Here is an 18,667-nt window from a genome sequence, read left to right on the forward strand (position 1 = left end):
TAGGCTTTCCCTACCCTGTTCTAGATGGTATCCCTACTTAACCAGGTCTCAACCTATCAAAGGTGTCAGCAGTGAATGACTCCCAAGGGAAGCCACCCACTCTCAAACTCTTGGTGAAAACCTATAGATCTCCAATCATGACCCCTCTCTGCCTACCCATCCGCTCTCTAAAGGGTCCTCAGGCGTCTGCTCTAACTCCACCCAGGGGTGCTATCCCTAATACAAAAATACAACAACATTTAGGACGCCCCTCGTGAGACGCCCCTCACGTGGTGTAGCTTCTGGCTTTTTCCATGATGAGGCCTTGTGGTTAGAGTCGACCTTGCTTCTCAGACTCGTCTCCGGCCCGCTGATACCCCTTAAACATTCCGGAACCCTCCTCCATGTCTGGTCCATTTCTTGAACAAGCTTCTATTCATTATATTAATAATTGAATACCCCCCTTTTCTCTTCCAGACAGACATCTGCAGCCTAATCCCATTCTCATGGTTTTCCAACCGCATTGCAACATTCCCCAACCCAGACTAATACGTATAAATCAACATTTAAAGCTTTCCAGCTCTACTACATTTTATAGCATTCAACTTCTTCTTTAATTATTAGCATGTTAGTACTCATATTCTACTGATTTCGGTAAACACATCTATAAATCAAAAAGCCTACTCATTAATACTAAACATTAGTGCAATCCAAATTGTGCATCTTAATCACCTTCCCCCTCCCGCCTTGCTCTGGCCCTGAGGCCTACCACATTTCAACGTTTCCGTATGCCATCTTACATTTTAGCAGCTACACAACATGGATTCAGGAATAATCACGCTTAATAAAATTGTATTACTTCACACATTTCTGTATTAGTTCCACTTCTATTTAAACTTCTATATTAGCTACACATTTCAGAATACAACTTTGAATACTATCAGCACTCATGGCATTTCTCTTCATGATTTGTGCTTACTACGTGTAAGTGTGATGTATTTCTACATTTCGGTCAGTTTGCGCTCTCTCAGTTCCCCCCTTTGATGACCTCTCGGGGTCATCATTAATATTCAAACTGCAGTGATTGCTAGCATAACTCGTTTCTGTGTTTCCAAAGCCCTCAGACTCCGGTACTGACTATCTTGTATGGCAGCCAATCTCTGCAGCTGTTTTCTCCGAGCCCTGTCTGACCTTCTTGATCTGTACCATTTGAATACCCTCACCAATCCCCACAACACGATCCCACAGATCAATATTATGATGATAGGTTTTAGTATTTTCCACACAAAGCTTTTGCCTAAAGTGGTGAGCCAACCTCCAGCGTCACTTATCCCTTGGCCCACCTTCTCCCAGACATTTTCTCTGCTTAGGTCTTCGATCTCCTTGTGAATATCAGTTATGTTCCTAATAACCTTTTCAAGGGGCTTCGAATTGTCTGGAATGTAAGTACAACATTCTTGGACCTTCAAAGCCTTACAGACTCCGCCCTCTTTTGCTAATAGGACATCTAAGGCAAGACGGTTCTGAAGAACCATAGCCCTTATCGATTGCATCTCTCCTTCTACCAGCATTAAGGACTGAGCAGTACTGGCAGACAACCTGTCTACGACTGTTGCTAGTCGTCTAATTTTAACATCATTAAGAATTAATCCTAGAAAAGGGAACACAGCTCCAAAGACATCTCCAACCATTTCTACACCTCCTACATCTCTCCTTCCCCTCGATGATGTCTTGCCCTCGATGATCTCTAAGTCTTGGGCATGGTATATTTTAGGGAAGATAATTGCCAAGTAACATGAGCCATACCAATTATCAGGTAGCTTCACGTAGGCATTTCTTCCACATACGAAATATACATTTGGAATCACTTGCATTCCCTTCAGGAAGTCCTTGGTGTAGTACTCTAAATTGAAAGCATGTTCACAGCTAACTTCTCCCACGTATACATTTTCATAATACGTTTTGGCTCTGTGAAGACATAACTTTCCTCTCTGCGTTCTATCTAAAGCTATTGGACCACTACTACCCTTTCTTTTGTGTACCCTTTCTTCATCGGTCCAATCTGTTTTCCCTTGTCCTGATTTTTTCAAAATCTTTTGTCTCCTATTCCGATCATCCACCTGCCCTATGAACTTTTTCTCGACCTCTGACACCTTGCATGTCAGATTATTTCTGCGGGCATGTGAAGTATCTAAGGTAATCCAAGGAATGAAGAACTTGGCCAATCTGTCTTCACTCTTCCAGTAGTCCCATTTGTTCATCTGCTTATAATTTGGGACTTCTGGTAGCACTGAGTCATAATTGGAGAAATAGTATTCAAAACTATCTCTCCCATAAAATATACTAAGCAATAAGCTACATGTAATGCCATATGTCAGCGGGAGGTGATGATAACGAATGCCTTCATCTACAGACGCCGGCAACTGCATGCAGACATAGCAGTCCTTGACCTCCATGGCATCCACATATTCATACAATAATTTTGCATAAGCATTTGACCTAAAGTCACCTTGGGACTCATCTACATGTAACCTGCGGGCTTCTGCCGCTAATAACGCTTTCTCTTGTGTGTTCTCCCCTTTCCCACCAGCAACGGCGGGTGTAAGCGCCTCTACAGATTTCACATCAGTTACCTTTGCCTCTTCCTCACGTCCCTTTACATAGGAGATAGTCACTACTAAAGCTATTAATATTATCACTCCTACTATTAGTGTACCTATTATACATTTTGCTCTGCGGTTCTGGGTACCAGCCTCCATTTCGTCAGATCGTGTGGCTCTCTCGTAACTCTGCACAAAGTTCCTTTCTTTCCTTCTTTCCTTTACAGTCTCTTTACTCCTTTTGTCTTGAGAACCACGCACTGGAAGCTGACAACCTTTTCCGCCAAAGTTCCTTTTAGTCCAATATAGACAACCCTAGCCCTTCTCCATCCACTCAGGGAAAGTCCCTAAGATTCTCTGCTTCCTAGGCGCTAGGTAATCTTCTTTTCTTCGCGCTTATTTACAAAGTCTTTTTAAGCATCCACTATCAGGCGCTCGCCTGCAGCTTCGACAGCAAAATTCAATATTTCCAGACGAAGATTGTGCTCTTCTGCGGCTGATATCTTTGAACCAAAATCCGGGAATTGCAATTCTGTGAGAAACATGTCCTTTATCTTGCTGAGGCGGGGAGGACGGGGAAGCATGAATGTCAGTGACCCTTCTTGTTCGACACCGGGCACTAACAATCTTATCTCCACTGTCACGATGGGCTCAGAACTGGACACCACCACCGCTCGGATCCTCCCTGTCACTGGTTTCGAAGCCATCTGTCGCCAGATATGTCCACTCAGGGGTGGAGTATCTTCTGTTAGGCACCCGCACTCTTCTTGACCTCCTCAACTCCGGTGCTTCAGCGCCCTGAGCACCGTCTTCTGGGTCTGAGTCTTCTGATATCGGAGGAAGGGTTCTCTCCAGAGTTGACCTTAGGCTAGAGCTCCTTCTCTGCGGCCAATCAGCTTCTCCGCGTACCCTTCTACTCCGTCTTCTTCTCGTTGGTTCACGCTCTCTGTCAGACCTGTCAGTGTCTGACTCGTACTCCCAGCTACTTTCCCCTTCAGTAGCGTTGTCTGTTTCGCTGTTGTACTGACCGTCCTCAGCTTGGTCAGACTCGTTCCCTGCTTCCGCTGGCACCTCTACAGCTTGGCTAGCCCCCTCTATGGCTTCTCGGTCCGCTGCTGGACGTCTATCCGAGAGAGGAGCTGTTTCTACCAGAGGTGCTGGAACTCTCCGCGTGTGCGACGCATGGATCCAATTGGGCAGGCCTCCCACTTTCACGGCTGTGTTTGTGGTCAGGATGATCTGGAAGGGCCCACGCCAACGAACATCCAAGCAGCTGCTTCTCACGTGCTTCTTCACCAGGACCCAGTCCCCAGGAAGCAAGTCATGACAAGGGTCCTGGCTCGATGGTACCTCGGCGGCCTGCACCTGAAGGGACACAGAATGAATGGCGTCAGACAGCCCCTTACAATAGTCCAGGATCATATCATCTGTGATGCTAATCAATGCAGCAGTTGGGACAGAAGGTAACCTCATTGCTCTTCCCATCAGTACCTCATGAGGAGACAAACCAGTTCTCCTATCCGGGGTACTACGGAGGCTCATAAGGACCAATGGCAGCGCATCAGGCCAACTCAAGGATGTTGATGAACACACTTTCGCAATTCTGGCCTTGATGGTGCCATTTATTTGCTCCACAATTCCTGAAGCCTCTGGTCGATAACTGCAATGCAGTTTTTGGTCTATATTCAAAGCTGCACAAATCATTTTCACAAGCGAGCTGTTGAAATGCGTTCCCCTATCTGATTCCAAAGAGGCCGGCACCCCGAAGCGCGGGATAAGCTCCCTGAGCAATATCTTAGCTACTGTGAGGGTGTCGCACCTGCGTGTAGGATATGCCTCAACCCATCTGGAGAAAACGCAAACAACCACCAGGATATAGCGGAGGCGGCTGCACCTTGGCATTTCAATGAAATCTATCTGCATTCGATTGAATGGACCTCCTGACCTCCCTATGTGGCTCAGTGCAACTGGTGTCTTCTTCCCTACATTCAACTGCTGGCACGTCACACAACGCTGGCACACTGCTTCGGCTGCTACTCTGAACTTGGGGTTGTACCAGGTCTGTCTAAACACTCTCAGCATAGCATCTCTTCCTAAGTGGACAGGACCATGTATTTGTCGGGCCATTGGGCTCACCATCTCATTGGGCAACACTGCTCTGCCATCTGCTGAAACCCAGAAATGGGCCTCCCCCACTACACATCCTGCCTTTTGCCATGTTTCTTTTTCACAGTCAGGAGCATTTTCTTGCATCTCCTTCAGTTCGTCCCAAGTATCAACAGTTTCCAATATCATAGCTAATTCAGTCCTTACATTTATTCCACCCACTTCCACCTCAGTGAAAGAGTACCCTGTTTCCGCGCAATACCGTGCGACTTCGTCGGCATATCTATTGCCTTGTGACACGAAGTCCATATTTCTGGTATGTGCGGTGCATTTCACAACTGCGATAACTGCTGGACATTGCAATGCCTCTAACAACAGGCGCACAAACTCTCCATTGCGAATGGGAGAGCCTGAAGAGGTCATGAAACCTCTTTGAGACCACAACTGCCCGTAATCATGAACTACCCCGTAACCATATTGACTGTCAGTGTATATGGTGACTCGGATTTGATTGCTTGCCAGGCAGGCACGCGTCAGGGCAACAATCTCGGCTACCTGAGCGGAGTGTACTCCTTCCAGGCATCCAGCTTCCACTACTCCAGTAATTGTACAAACAGCGTAAGCTGCTCTTAACTGCCCAACTTCGTCTCTTACACATGAGCCATCGACAAAGAAAATTTCATCGGGGTCGGTCAGTGGCTCGTCTACGATGTCGGGTCTTGGTTTGGTGCATAGTTCAGTCACATCGAGGCAGTCATGGTCTGTACATTCTTCATCATCCTCAATATCATTTGGAAGTGGCATTAAGGTAGCAGGATTTAAAACAGAGCATCTCCTGAGGGTCACGTTCTCTGCAGCAAGAATGACTTGCTCATAGCGCGTGAGCCTGCTATTCGTCAGATGCTGAGTTTTAGTCCTGGTCATCAACAATTCAACAGAGTGGGGCACATGCACCTCTAATGGGTGCCCCATTACAATATTCTCACATCTCTCAATGCTGACACCTGTTGCAGCAACGGATTTGAGACATCCGGGCAACGCTGCGGCTACTGGGTCTAAAGTAGCCGAGAAATACGCGACTGGTCTACGGGCATTCCCATGGATTTGGACTAACACAGACAGCGCGCATCCCTCTCTCTCACAGCAATAGAGCAAGAATGGTTTATCGTAATCTGGCATTCCCAGAGCCGGAGCACGACACAAGTCCTCTCTCAGCTGCAGGAACGCCATCAAACAGTCTTTGTCCCATGGTACCGGATCACTCACCTCCTTGTGCGTCAGTTTTTGTAAGGGCTTTGCTTTCAGTGAAAAGTTTGCGATCCACTGTCGGCAATATCCCACCATTCCTAGAAACATCCTGACTTCTCTCTGCGTTTTAGGCGCATTCATCTTCATGATGGCCTCTATCCTGTCTGGTGACACCTTCCGTTTCCCCTTCTCAATTCTGTGTCCCAAGTACTGTACCTCTGTCAGGCAGTACTGCAATTTTCCCGGGGACACCTTATGCCCATTTTCGGCTAGATGGTTTAACAAAGCAATAGAGTCTTCCCTGCAAGCTTCCTCTGTCTCTGACGCCACAAGGAGGTCGTCTATGTACTGGACCAGAACTGACCTCTGGGGTAGTACTAGACTTTCAAGATTTCTCTTCAGGAGCTGGTTAAAGATCGATGGGCTCTCTGTATACCCCTGAGGAATACGACACCATGTTAGGACGCGACCTTCCAGCTTAAATGCGAAAAGAAAATGGCTTTCTTCGTCCAAAGGGATCGAAAAGAAAGCCTGGCAAAGATCAATTACAGTGAACCATTCTGCTTGGAACGGTATCTGAAACAGTATCACTGATGGATTTGGTACCACTGGACAACACGAAACGACTATGTTATTAATCTTTCTGAGGTCCTGCACTATCCGGAATTTCCCATTTGGTTTCTGCAGACCCATAATCGGGGAGTTACATGGACTACCCACGATTTCCTTCAGTATTCCCTGCCTAATCATGGACTCAATCACGGGTTGTATACCTGCAATCGTTTCTGGTGTCAATTTATACTGAGGTGTTCTTGGGAACTCAGCATGAGGTTTCACTACGATTTTCACTGGGTCTACTCCTTTCACCAACCCAATCTCTTCCCCAGTGAAATCCCATACTTCCGGGGCAACGGTCTCTCTCAGATCCCAGGGTAGCTCGTCTACTGTCAAAGTGGGATATAGTTCCACACATATTCTGGAATTGGCGACTTTAAAGTCAGCATCATCATCATTAGTCAATACCTCCACGCCCTGTGGTGTGCAATATATGGTGCAATTTAACTTGCACAAAAGGTCTCTTCCTAGCAGACATACAGGACTAGAATCGCAAACCACAAACTGGTGCTCATCACTGTACTTCCCTATTTTCACCTGTACGGGTTCCGTCAGAGGACTGGTCATTCTTCTGTTAGCGACCCCCACCACTTGTATGGTCTCTCCAGACATAGGCAGGCCTGGCACGGCGGCTGACCTGATCGTGGATCTGGTGGCTCCTGTGTCCACTAGAAATGTCGTGGGGAACCCTGCCACTTCGGCCTCAACATAGGGTCCCCTCTGATCTACCTCCAGAGCTGCCCCGAGGGTGCAGTCATCCCTTTCCACCCTCTGTCCTGTTAGTGGGTCCACATAATAGCATTCCTCTCCCCCGACAAACAGGGGCATCTGTCTATAGGTCTTACCCATAGACCCTACTCTGGGTGGCTGTGGGAACTGAGCTCGGGGAGGTGCCCCCCCCCCTTTGAGCACTTTTCCCTGGTACTGCGTTACCCCTCTTGCAGGCGCACTCTGGGTCGCTTCCTCTTCTACCTCTTCGTCTCCTATCTCCACATTATAGGGACACTCGCGTTTCCAATGTCCCACCTCGTTACACTGGTGGCACCTAGTTGTTTTCTTTAAGGCAGTTATATCTATCCTTGGTCTAAAGGTGGAGTTCTCCTCATTGCCTTTGTTCTGACTGTACTGTTTCTTTCCTCCAGTACCTGTTCCTGGTTGCTGTTGCTGCTGTCCCCCCTTCCCTGCTGCCTGCATCTGTACCACCATCAGTTTCTCCTTTAACTTCTTAGCCTTGGAGTCTATTTCATCACAGCAGTACCTGGCATACCTCAATATTTCGTCTAGGGGTTTATTTTGCCAACAGATCAAGTGTTGCTGTATCATTAAACTAATATCCGGTCTCAGACCCAAGACGAATTTGGACACAAACTGCCCTATGTCCTTTGGATCCATTACATCCAGACCGCTATACTGTTTGAACGCCTTCAACAATCTCTCATAGTATTCGTGAACTGTCTCTTTGGGTTCCTGTCTGGTTCGGTCAATTTTTACCCAATCTATGTCTTGCATTGGCACCTTATCTTTCAGCCAAGTCATTACTCTCTCGAACTTTGCCATCACACTCTCAGACGGCCCATTAGTCTTAGCATCTCTCTCTGGCTCTATGGTGGGCCACTCAGCACTAACCTTGCATGCGGTCCACAAATCTCCTGGCACTACTATGTCAAACAGCGTGTTCAAATCTATCCATAAGACCTTTGAGATTTTTAAGAATCTCTCAACTTGCTTATACCACTCCACTGGGTTTTCCCGCAATTTGGGGAAAGAGGTGGTAAAAGCAGCTAAATCCCCCCTACTCCAAGGGACGTGGACATAGGTCCCATTTGCGACTTCCCTCAAAGGGTATGTCTCTACCCCCTGCTGTCCTCCTGGTGTCATCATAAGTGTGCTTCTCCTGACGGTCCCTCTCTTGGACCACCTCTCTTCCCATTTATCTAGGGCCCTCCATGTCCTTATTCCAGTGATCAGTTCCCTTATGTGTGTTTTCAATCCGATGGTTCGCCTCTCATCTAGGTCTCGGTCTGTGTAATGTAGCCTGTGGTTGCCCTGTAAGGCTTTGGTTCTTGACAGGTCTACCATGTACTTGCCTGCTAGTTCCACTAATTTCTCATGGGTTGCTCTCGCCTTTCGAGTTACGTCCTTTGCCATGAACATAATTTCACCCTGCTCATACATGTCTATTCTTTCTAAGGGCAGGGTACCATCTACCATGTCATCCAGATCTGACTTTAAGCTGGAGACATCGAGCCTTTTGGCTTTTATTTCTGCTCGTAATATCTCCTTCGAGGGAGGTTCACAGGTGTCTCTCCCATCCCAACTCCGGGCCCTTCGTTTGGGTTCGGGAGAGTTGGGGAGTGCTCTCTCTTGTTCCCATCTCTCCAGATCCCATGCTCGGCCATCCGATCTTGGAAGGTGATGGAACACAGGCCTGTTACCCCCTAATTTACTCTGCCCGTTCTCTCCTCTTTTCTCACAGCAAGCCTCTCTGTTATTCTCCCTTCGATCACCATTCTCTCTTGGCCTCGTATCACTCAGTATCTGATACGATCCTTCCTTGTTTCCCATATACCCTGGGGTGTTCTCATGTCCGTCATCACAGGGACTGTGGTGCGGCCTTTCGCAACTCCCACTCTGCTCTCTATTGTCTGGCACGCAGTGGATACACTTAAAGCTGTCTCTGTACTCCCGAGCCCTTCTGTCTTCATCACTACATAGTGGGCGAGACACCCCCCCGTTTTCCAGGTCTGATCTACCTCCACTCCGGGCCCAATGGGTGCCTCTCCTACTGTCTTTCTCCCTCCCGTCCCACTCCGGACTGCTCTCTTCAGCCCCGCAGTGAGTTCGGGCTCTGCTGTCCTGCCTTTCCCTTTCAGCTTCCGCCACTATGATGCTCTTGTGAGCCTCAACTGCCTCATCCCATTGCTTCATGTACTCGTTTAACTCTTGGAAGGATTTCCGTCCTGGTCCCCTCATATCCTCTGGGTATCTAATGTTCCCCAGATCCCCTGCCGTGGGTACTGGGGTACTCCACTCTCTTGGTATCGGCAACTGGCTCGGGGAGTTGATCGTATCATTCCTCCTTGCCATCTCTGCTCTTTCTCTGTCCCTCCGTACCCGTTCCTCCCCTCTTGCTCCCTCTGGGTCATATATTGATACTATAGGACCGATGGTAACAGGTACCTGTAGTGCATCAGGTAACGCGTAGGATGTGGCACACTCCATTTCTGGCGCTCTTTGCACCACAAACCTCCCGACCACCTGTTGCACTTGGCTAGGCTGGGACAGTTCTTTCTTTGCAGCAGGATCCCATTCGGAACTGGGAAGTGGCCCATGCTCTCCTGCATTGCCCCCCCCTTTCTCGGCATCCCCCTCTGCCCTGTTATACGGAGGCGGCCTGTCTGTCAATAATCTGTTTATCAGGCTATCCTCTGTCTCGCTCTCGTCATCCTCTTCTAGGGGGCTTTTATTTCCGGGCATCTCTAACACTGGATACAATTTGTTTACTTCCATGTTATGCGCCCTCCATCTTTTAGCATCCTCATCCCACTTGGCATCCTGCACTGCTCTTACCGAGCGTTTCACTCTTTCCTGCCGTCTGTTCATGTTCTTTTCATGCGCTGCCCTAATCCATGCATTAAGGGCTTCAAACTGTGTTGGTCTAGGCAAGGGTCTCGTAGAGGTCATAATTGCTTTTAATCTATGTAGCACCTCTAATCTATACGTCCCGTACTTCGGGAACGTAAGTTCCTCATTTCCATCTGTCATCTTACTCCACTCTGAGATCCACAGAATCGTGTGCAGCCCAACATTTACCCCCATGTAATGAGCTGGCGTACCCTCCGGCGGGGCTTCTTCCCCTTCATACGATCCCCTGCGTTCTCTTTTAAACAGCGCTTTTAACCATTTAAAACACTTCATAGTTATGCGCAAGATTTCCAGCTTGAATACTCTGTTTACTTCCTGATGACAATCCACCAATCCTAGCGCGGCTTTGCCAGCTGGCCTATCGCAGCGCGGTCTTTCACCGGCCGGCCAATCCCAGCGCGGCACCTTCTGACATCACTAGTCTCCGCTTCGCAGCAGCACCCCTCCTTTCTCAACTCTCCTCGCGGTCATGCATGCGTCCCATTCATACTCCGAAAAATGACTACTTCCGACCAAGCGGTCACTTCCCTTGACTGTACGTCCACAGTCTATCTGTAATTATCAACTCAACTGACGAGATGTCTGTCGTCACTCTGATAGGTTCTTTACGCACACAGTAACTTCCGACCAGCGTCTGTTACTCGCGCACTCACTCCCCCTATCTGGTCCTTCGGGTGGTCACTGGTACCTCATGACCCCCTTTAGACTGATTAACAATTACTCTGAGTGTCCGATACACCCGAACCACTTAAGCTCTCCTTGAGCTTAAGATTTCCACCGGTTGCGCGCGCTCACAACCTGTTCCACAGTCTCTCTACAGTCATTCAACTCCGCCAAACATTACAACATAGATACAATACAAAACACCGCAATCTTAACACGCATGACCCTTTATACTCACTCTCGACCGATACTGCTGCTTTTCTGTCTCACGTCATCCGGTCCTTCTTCCGCGGGTGGTTCCTTCGATCATCGGTCTCTAGGGGGCTTGGGGTAATCTAACCTGGCCTAGATCACCTTCCTCAAGAAGGCAACCATTCTCTATAGCTACCAACTGGGAAGGTTGAGATTTTGATCAATACCTTATCACTATCGATCTAAAACCCCGGTCTGGCCGACTGAATCTTTATTGCCTGTCATTGAGGAAAGAAAGTGCATCTCTTACCAAGTTAGTTCCCCCAGTAAAGGACTCTGCTTCAAAGGATCACAAACAACTTCTAGCTTTCAAAGATTTATTATAAGTTGCAGGTACAAGCATCTCAAGATGAGATTCACCAGATACACGGGCCCAACTACGTACACGTGTTCTCTGAAAGCCCTCAGACGAACAACGGAAACTATCAATACCAGTTCTAAAAACAATAGTGCCGTTAGCATAGACACATATTGAAATCTATCACTCATTTACAGGCGGAAGGAAAATACAGGTTAGGCTTTCCCTACCCTGTTCTAGATGGTATCCCTACTTAACCAGGTCTCAACCTATCAAAGGTGTCAGCAGTGAATGACTCCCAAGGGAAGCCACCCACTCTCAAACTCTTGGTGAAAACCTATAGATCTCCAATCATGACCCCTCTCTGCCTACCCATCCGCTCTCTAAAGGGTCCTCAGGCGTCTGCTCTAACTCCACCCAGGGGTGCTATCCCTAATACAAAAATACAACAACATTTAGGACGCCCCTCGTGAGACGCCCCTCACGTGGTGTAGCTTCTGGCTTTTTCCATGATGAGGCCTTGTGGTTAGAGTCGACCTTGCTTCTCAGACTCGTCTCCGGCCCGCTGATACCCCTTAAACATTCCGGAACCCTCCTCCATGTCTGGTCCATTTCTTGAACAAGCTTCTATTCATTATATTAATAATTGAATACCCCCCTTTTCTCTTCCAGACAGACATCTGCAGCCTAATCCCATTCTCATGGTTTTCCAACCGCATTGCAACATTCCCCAACCCAGACTAATACGTATAAATCAACATTTAAAGCTTTCCAGCTCTACTACATTTTATAGCATTCAACTTCTTCTTTAATTATTAGCATGTTAGTACTCATATTCTACTGATTTCGGTAAACACATCTATAAATCAAAAAGCCTACTCATTAATACTAAACATTAGTGCAATCCAAATTGTGCATCTTAATCACCTTCCCCCTCCCGCCTTGCTCTGGCCCTGAGGCCTACCACATTTCAACGTTTCCGTATGCCATCTTACATTTTAGCAGCTACACAACATGGATTCAGGAATAATCACGCTTAATAAAATTGTATTACTTCACACATTTCTGTATTAGTTCCACTTCTATTTAAACTTCTATATTAGCTACACATTTCAGAATACAACTTTGAATACTATCAGCACTCATGGCATTTCTCTTCATGATTTGTGCTTACTACGTGTAAGTGTGATGTATTTCTACATTTCGGTCAGTTTGCGCTCTCTCAGTCTGCCCGCCCCCCCCCAGTCAGACATAAGTGACTCCGACAGAGATAATTAAAACAATATTAGCAATATGTTATTATCATTTTATTTATCATCTGCTGGCAGTGGGGCGACACTCCTCTGCCATTATGGACGAGCCACCCCTGCCTGTATCACTCATGGTGTAATAAGTTGTGAGGATAAGGATCTAAAAACCTCATGCAATTGATTGTAAATCTGTGGCCACTTCATGAATTGAAAAGCTGGTAAGGCTTTATCAAAAAATAAAAAGAGATCGAAAAGGAAGACATTCCTGTGGCCCTCTGAGGCAGTCTGCAGTTCTCATCTGCCAAGCAAACATATGCAATCGTAAAACTTTTGCCCAAAAAGACCATAACACTAAAAAATGCTCCTGTTTCCCGGCAGCTGGAAATCCCACTGAGAGATAGGGCATCTGGTGGCAGTGAATACCCGATGAGGTACCTCCGAGCATGTTTCTTTTACCCGGCTAAAATTTTACGTAATTTGTAGCACGCCTTTGAAAAGTGTTTCTTTTGCCCCACCCAATCTGGAACATTTTAATTTATTAGACTGTGCTGGAACACATTTGTCAAATTATTTATTGTAAAAAATAGACAGTCTGAAGCACAATGCAAAATATAATGATTTAAAATGTTACTGTCATGCACAGGTATAGCAAACTTCTGCACAGCTTCCCCTATTCTACTATTCATAGGTGCCATTACTGCTGCAAAAGCAAAGGAGACTTTCAAAAGATGCAGGACTTAATTGTTTTAGTCTAGCTTAGTGAAGGAGGTTGGGAGGGCTGGATAGACCCCTATGCTGCTACAAATATCCTTATATGAAAGGTATAGAGGCATTCTGAGTTGGGGCCAATGACCCACCTGCCTGGACAGTGCATATCAGGGCAGCAAGCCAGCAGAAGAATCTCTTTCATTTTCTTTGCTGCCTGGAGAAGAAAACAAACTCCAACAGGACATGTCTTTGAGGGCCTCCTTTCAAATCTCATTGCAATCCTGATGAAGCCACTATCAGCAGTTCCTGGCCTAATCAGAGCTTTGAGACCCGTGGCAACTCCACAGAACCAGTGCATGTCACCCAGGAATTCAGGCTGCTGATAATAGCTAAAATGAGTGGGTGACATGTTGGGTGAAATTGAGGAATTAACAGTGGAATCTGGTGGGATACTCTTGATTTCATGAATAATTCCTCATTTCTGAAGGAATCACCAATATACACCTCTTAATGCCAGGTAATTTCAACCCCTTTGCCAAGTTACCCATGCCCCCAGTATTGGCAATTCATAGATGAAGAATCCATCATTGCTAGTCCATAGCTGCCTCTATGTGTGGGTGTGTAGGAAGTGCAAAAAACCAAACCCAGACCCTGAAGCAAGGTGTCCCTGGAATGGTGAGGTATCATGGCTGGTCCCTACCCCCAGACTACAATGCTTTCTGCGGTCTTCAAGCTTTCTGTTTACTAGAGTTTCGTAGCCTGGATAAGCAAGAACCAATTCAAAGGTTATGGAAAGAGGGGCAGAAAGAGTAGACTGAGTAAGAGCCAGGTGGACATATGAGAGAAACAACTTGAAAGGAAGACCAAACTTGTGAGAACAGGAAAGATATTTAAAAGACAATGGGCCTCATTTATGAGGCTGTGCGTCACTTTTACACCGCCGGTGCATCATTTTTTGTGACACACCAGTGGCGTAAAAAATGCACCTTGTTGCGCCATATTTACAAAGTGACGCATCTAGGCAGATGCGTCACTTTGTAAACCCCTGCGCCGCTTTATACCTGCGCCAGGTATAATGTATGCAAGGGGGGCGTATTGATGCAAGGAAGGGTCGTAGAAGTGACGCAGTGAAATCTATGAGATTTCACTGCGTCACTTTTAGGACGCCGTTGTGTCAAAATCTTGCGCCTGCCTCACAGCAGGCGTAAGACTGACGCAGGCCCTTTCACATGGGGCTTGCCCCATGTGAAAGGACGCATTGCTGGAGTTGCGTCACTTTTGTGACACACTCCAGCAATGCGTCACTTTTGCGCTTACAGATACGTCAGAAATACTGATGTATCTGTAACTCCTTGCGCCATGATGCGTCATACTGTAAATATGACGCATCACTCGTGGCGCAAGGAGGGCGCAGTGAAAAGTGACGCATCGTTGTTTTCACGCAGCGATACGTCACTTTTCATAAATGAGGCCCAATGTTTCGAATGGGGTTTATTTCTTGCCATTTCATTGAAAACAACCTTCAAATAGTGCAAGAGAGAATTCAGCAATTACTTGATTCCTAGGGTGATATTTCTCAATATATCTGAAATAACTTCTGTAACGGACTAGCTTAATGTCACCTTTTATGTTGCTTTGTTTGGCTAAATGTTATATGTTCGTGTTTTGTTATGCTGTCAAACAATTCTTCCATTATCAATATGCATTATGCATATAACTCTCTGTTCAGTAGCTTTCTAAAATGTTACCAATCATTTTCAGCAAACCAATTATTTCATCCATAAATAGAATATCAGTAGTCTACAATCTAATATTAAATACAACACTTTTTATGGCATATACTATTAAATAACTATAATCTATGCAAGGCCCCTGGATGCCAATCTACAAAACATGTTGTCCCTCAACAAGATCGCTTCATATTGTTCCCTCGAATTGTAAATATCTTACTTTTTGTTTTTTAAGACATTTTCAATCAGTGGTGTACCGGGTGTACGTGATTGCTTTATGCTTTAGCTGTAGTATTACCCGAGTGTCTAATGAGCCTTACCACTATAAGGCTTAACTTTTTCCAGTGAACTTAAGTATGTTCCCATATTTCTCATATACTGTGAAGGTGTGTAATGATAACCCGCACTTACTTAAATCAGGAGGGCAAACTACGCCAACTGTTACATAAAAATGCAGAGCATAATTGTACCTTAAAATCTTCGTCCTGGCAACCCATCTGCTGGTTTAGAAGTAGTCTTAGAAAGATAACTTCTATTCGGATCACTGAAATAATATCTAGGGACAAAATATCGACTTGCAAAAATATAGTGGACAAAATATCGACAGTCAAAATATCGAGTTTGTATCTACAAACAGGTAAGTACAAAAATATCGAGTACAAAATATCGTTTACAATAATATAGATGTAAAAAATATCGACTTTATTAAAAACTGTGTTAAATTAAATTAATATTACAATTTAATTATTAAAATATACTTAAAAATACTTACATTAACTTATAATAATTAAATAATAAATGAAAATAATAAAATAAAATTTTTACAATCTTATTTGTTAAAACATATACATATAGTAACATACTATAATTAAATAAGATACTATTATATTACCGTACGATACCAGAAGTGTAAAAAATACTATTCCCACTCCAAAGAGTGCAAGCGTAGGGAAAGCGTTGGATAGCGTAGGGGTTAAAATTACTATTCCCACTCCAGTGGGTGCAACAGTAGGGAAAACTGACCCTGAACCCTAAAAATACCCCTTTACCCAAAAACCCAAAACTGACCCTGAACCCTAAAAATACCCCTTTACCCAAAAACTGAAAACTGACCCTGAACCCTAAAAATACCCCTTTACCCAAAAATTGAAAACTGACCCTGAACCCTAAAAATACCCCTTTACCCAAAAATTGAAAACTGACCCTGAACCCTAAAAATACCCCTTTACCCAAAAACTGAAAACTGACCCTGAACCCTAAAAATACCCCTTTACCCAAAAACTGAAAACTGACCCTGAACCCTAAAAAAAACCCTTTACCCAAAAACTGAAAACTGACCCTGAACCCTAAAAATACCCCTTTACCCAAAAACTGAAAACTGACCCTGAACCCTAAAGTTACTCCTTTACCCAAAATTAATTAATTTTATTTAATTACCAATTAATTATTAATTAACAATAACAATAAAGTAAATATATTAGCACATTAGCTGTAATTAATTTAATTTAATAATTAATATTATGTTTTACCAATTAATTAATTAACAATAACTAAAAATTATATATATAAATAAATTACTCTAATTAATGTAAATAACTAATTAATATTATTTAATTACCAATTAATTACTAATTAAACATATGTACTAAATTATATTAATTAATTAACTAATTAATATGAATTAATTACCAAATAATTAATAATTAAAAATATTTACAAACATATATTAATTAATTAATTATTATTAAATTACTCCCCACCCTTATCCCCTATTAACCCAACATCCCGCTCCTAAACATTAACTACAATTTATATTACTATTAATAAAAAAAAAAAAAATTTAACCTTTTTTCAACATATTATTGAAATGTTTTACTTTGACTATTTATATATATTATGTTGATATTTTTGTACTAGATATTTTTTTAACATTATTTTAATCGATATTTGAAAAACGATATTTTTGTTATCGATATTTTATTATTATCGATATTTTTAACTCGATATTTTGTCCATTCGATATTTTTGAGTCGATATTTTGTCTGTGCACCCTTCTTTTCCTCACATACTATCACACTTTCTTCACCATCTTTCATCTCTGACATGCCTAACCTCTTACTCTGCTGCCTCTCTCCTCACTCTTTTTTAATCTTTGTACATGAGTAGGACAACTTTCTTTATTGAACGTGTAGCACATAGATCATACCTAGTGCCAACTTGCTTCAATGTGCTTTACCCCTTTTTTATATTTACAACACTCTGCGCAAAAATACTAGGTGTATCAAATGTTATTGCAGATCAGGATTCTACTTAAATGAATCAATCACTTACAACTCATAAAGGACTAAATATAAAATAGCGTTTTCAGGCAATGGTCAAACTATTTTATATTTTAATGCCTGCACTCCATGAATGAGTTTATACCGAAGGCAAAAGCTCTCAGTTTTTTTTGCTTCACTCCACTTACATAATTCAAGTCAACACAAGAAATCGATGACTCAAATCCATTTCTTTTGAAAACTGAAGAAACATGCAGAAACAAATAAAGAACAGATTGGACTATAATTAAAGAATGAAGAAGCAGCCATCAGATCCATTCTAATTAAGTTTCATGACTCTATATCAGGAGTATTTATCGTCCTCGTAGGTCGTTCTGTATAAATCCGCAGTAAACTACTATGCTCAACCTAATTTCGCTTTCTTTGTAGCTGACACCCCTAAAATTGTAAACTGAGACAAAAGTCTAACTTCACAACTTTCAGTATTCACAAAGGGTATTTACGAGTAGTAAAGTTAGACTTTTGTCTCAGTTAAATCTAAGTTTAACTGAGACCAAAACTGAGACAAAAGTCTAACTTTACTACTCGTAAATACCCTTTGTGAGTTAGACGTTCGTCTCAGTTTACCTTTGTGAATCGGGCCAATAATGTTCAGTTATCATCTTCTTGTGCACAGTTTCTAGCCTTACAAGTACAATGATGCACCGCAGTTGAATACCTTCCTTGTTTCATGTTTCTGAACTGTCATACTGCGCACATCATTCTCTTACAGAATAGCATTGAAGTTTATAAACCCTTAAAAGACTGAAACTCCCTTATACCAGCAGCATATGAGATCAACGCTTAAGAGTCCATGGCAGTAGGGACTCTCCTCCTATGCCAACAGGTGTCCTATTTATCTGAATTACCTACAAAACTATCAATTCCAGGGTTGTGCATTGCTTTCACAAAAAGTCTTTTTCATGAACAATTGGATCAATTGCTGTCCATATCCGAATCCTCCATTAGCTCTCATGCTCCATACTAGCTATGTGTTACTTCTCACGACTGTTGTCCTTGTAAAACAGTAAAATATATATCAGTATTCAAACAACAATAATGACCATAAATAAAAACTCTTTAACCACCCCATTTTATTCTCTCTTCCATGAGGAAGCTGTGAGTGGGATAATGTTACCTTCTGTATCTTTAATAACAATTAAATTCACACGTCACCCAAAGTGGGAATCACCTTTTTATAACAAGACCAGAGGCTATGATTTTGCATGTTCACACCCCTCAGAGCAGCAGGGGC

Source organism: Lissotriton vulgaris, chromosome 3_1, assembly GCF_964263255.1.
Source record: "Lissotriton vulgaris chromosome 3_1, aLisVul1.2, whole genome shotgun sequence".
In the NCBI taxonomy this organism is placed as follows: domain Eukaryota; kingdom Metazoa; phylum Chordata; class Amphibia; order Caudata; family Salamandridae; genus Lissotriton; species Lissotriton vulgaris.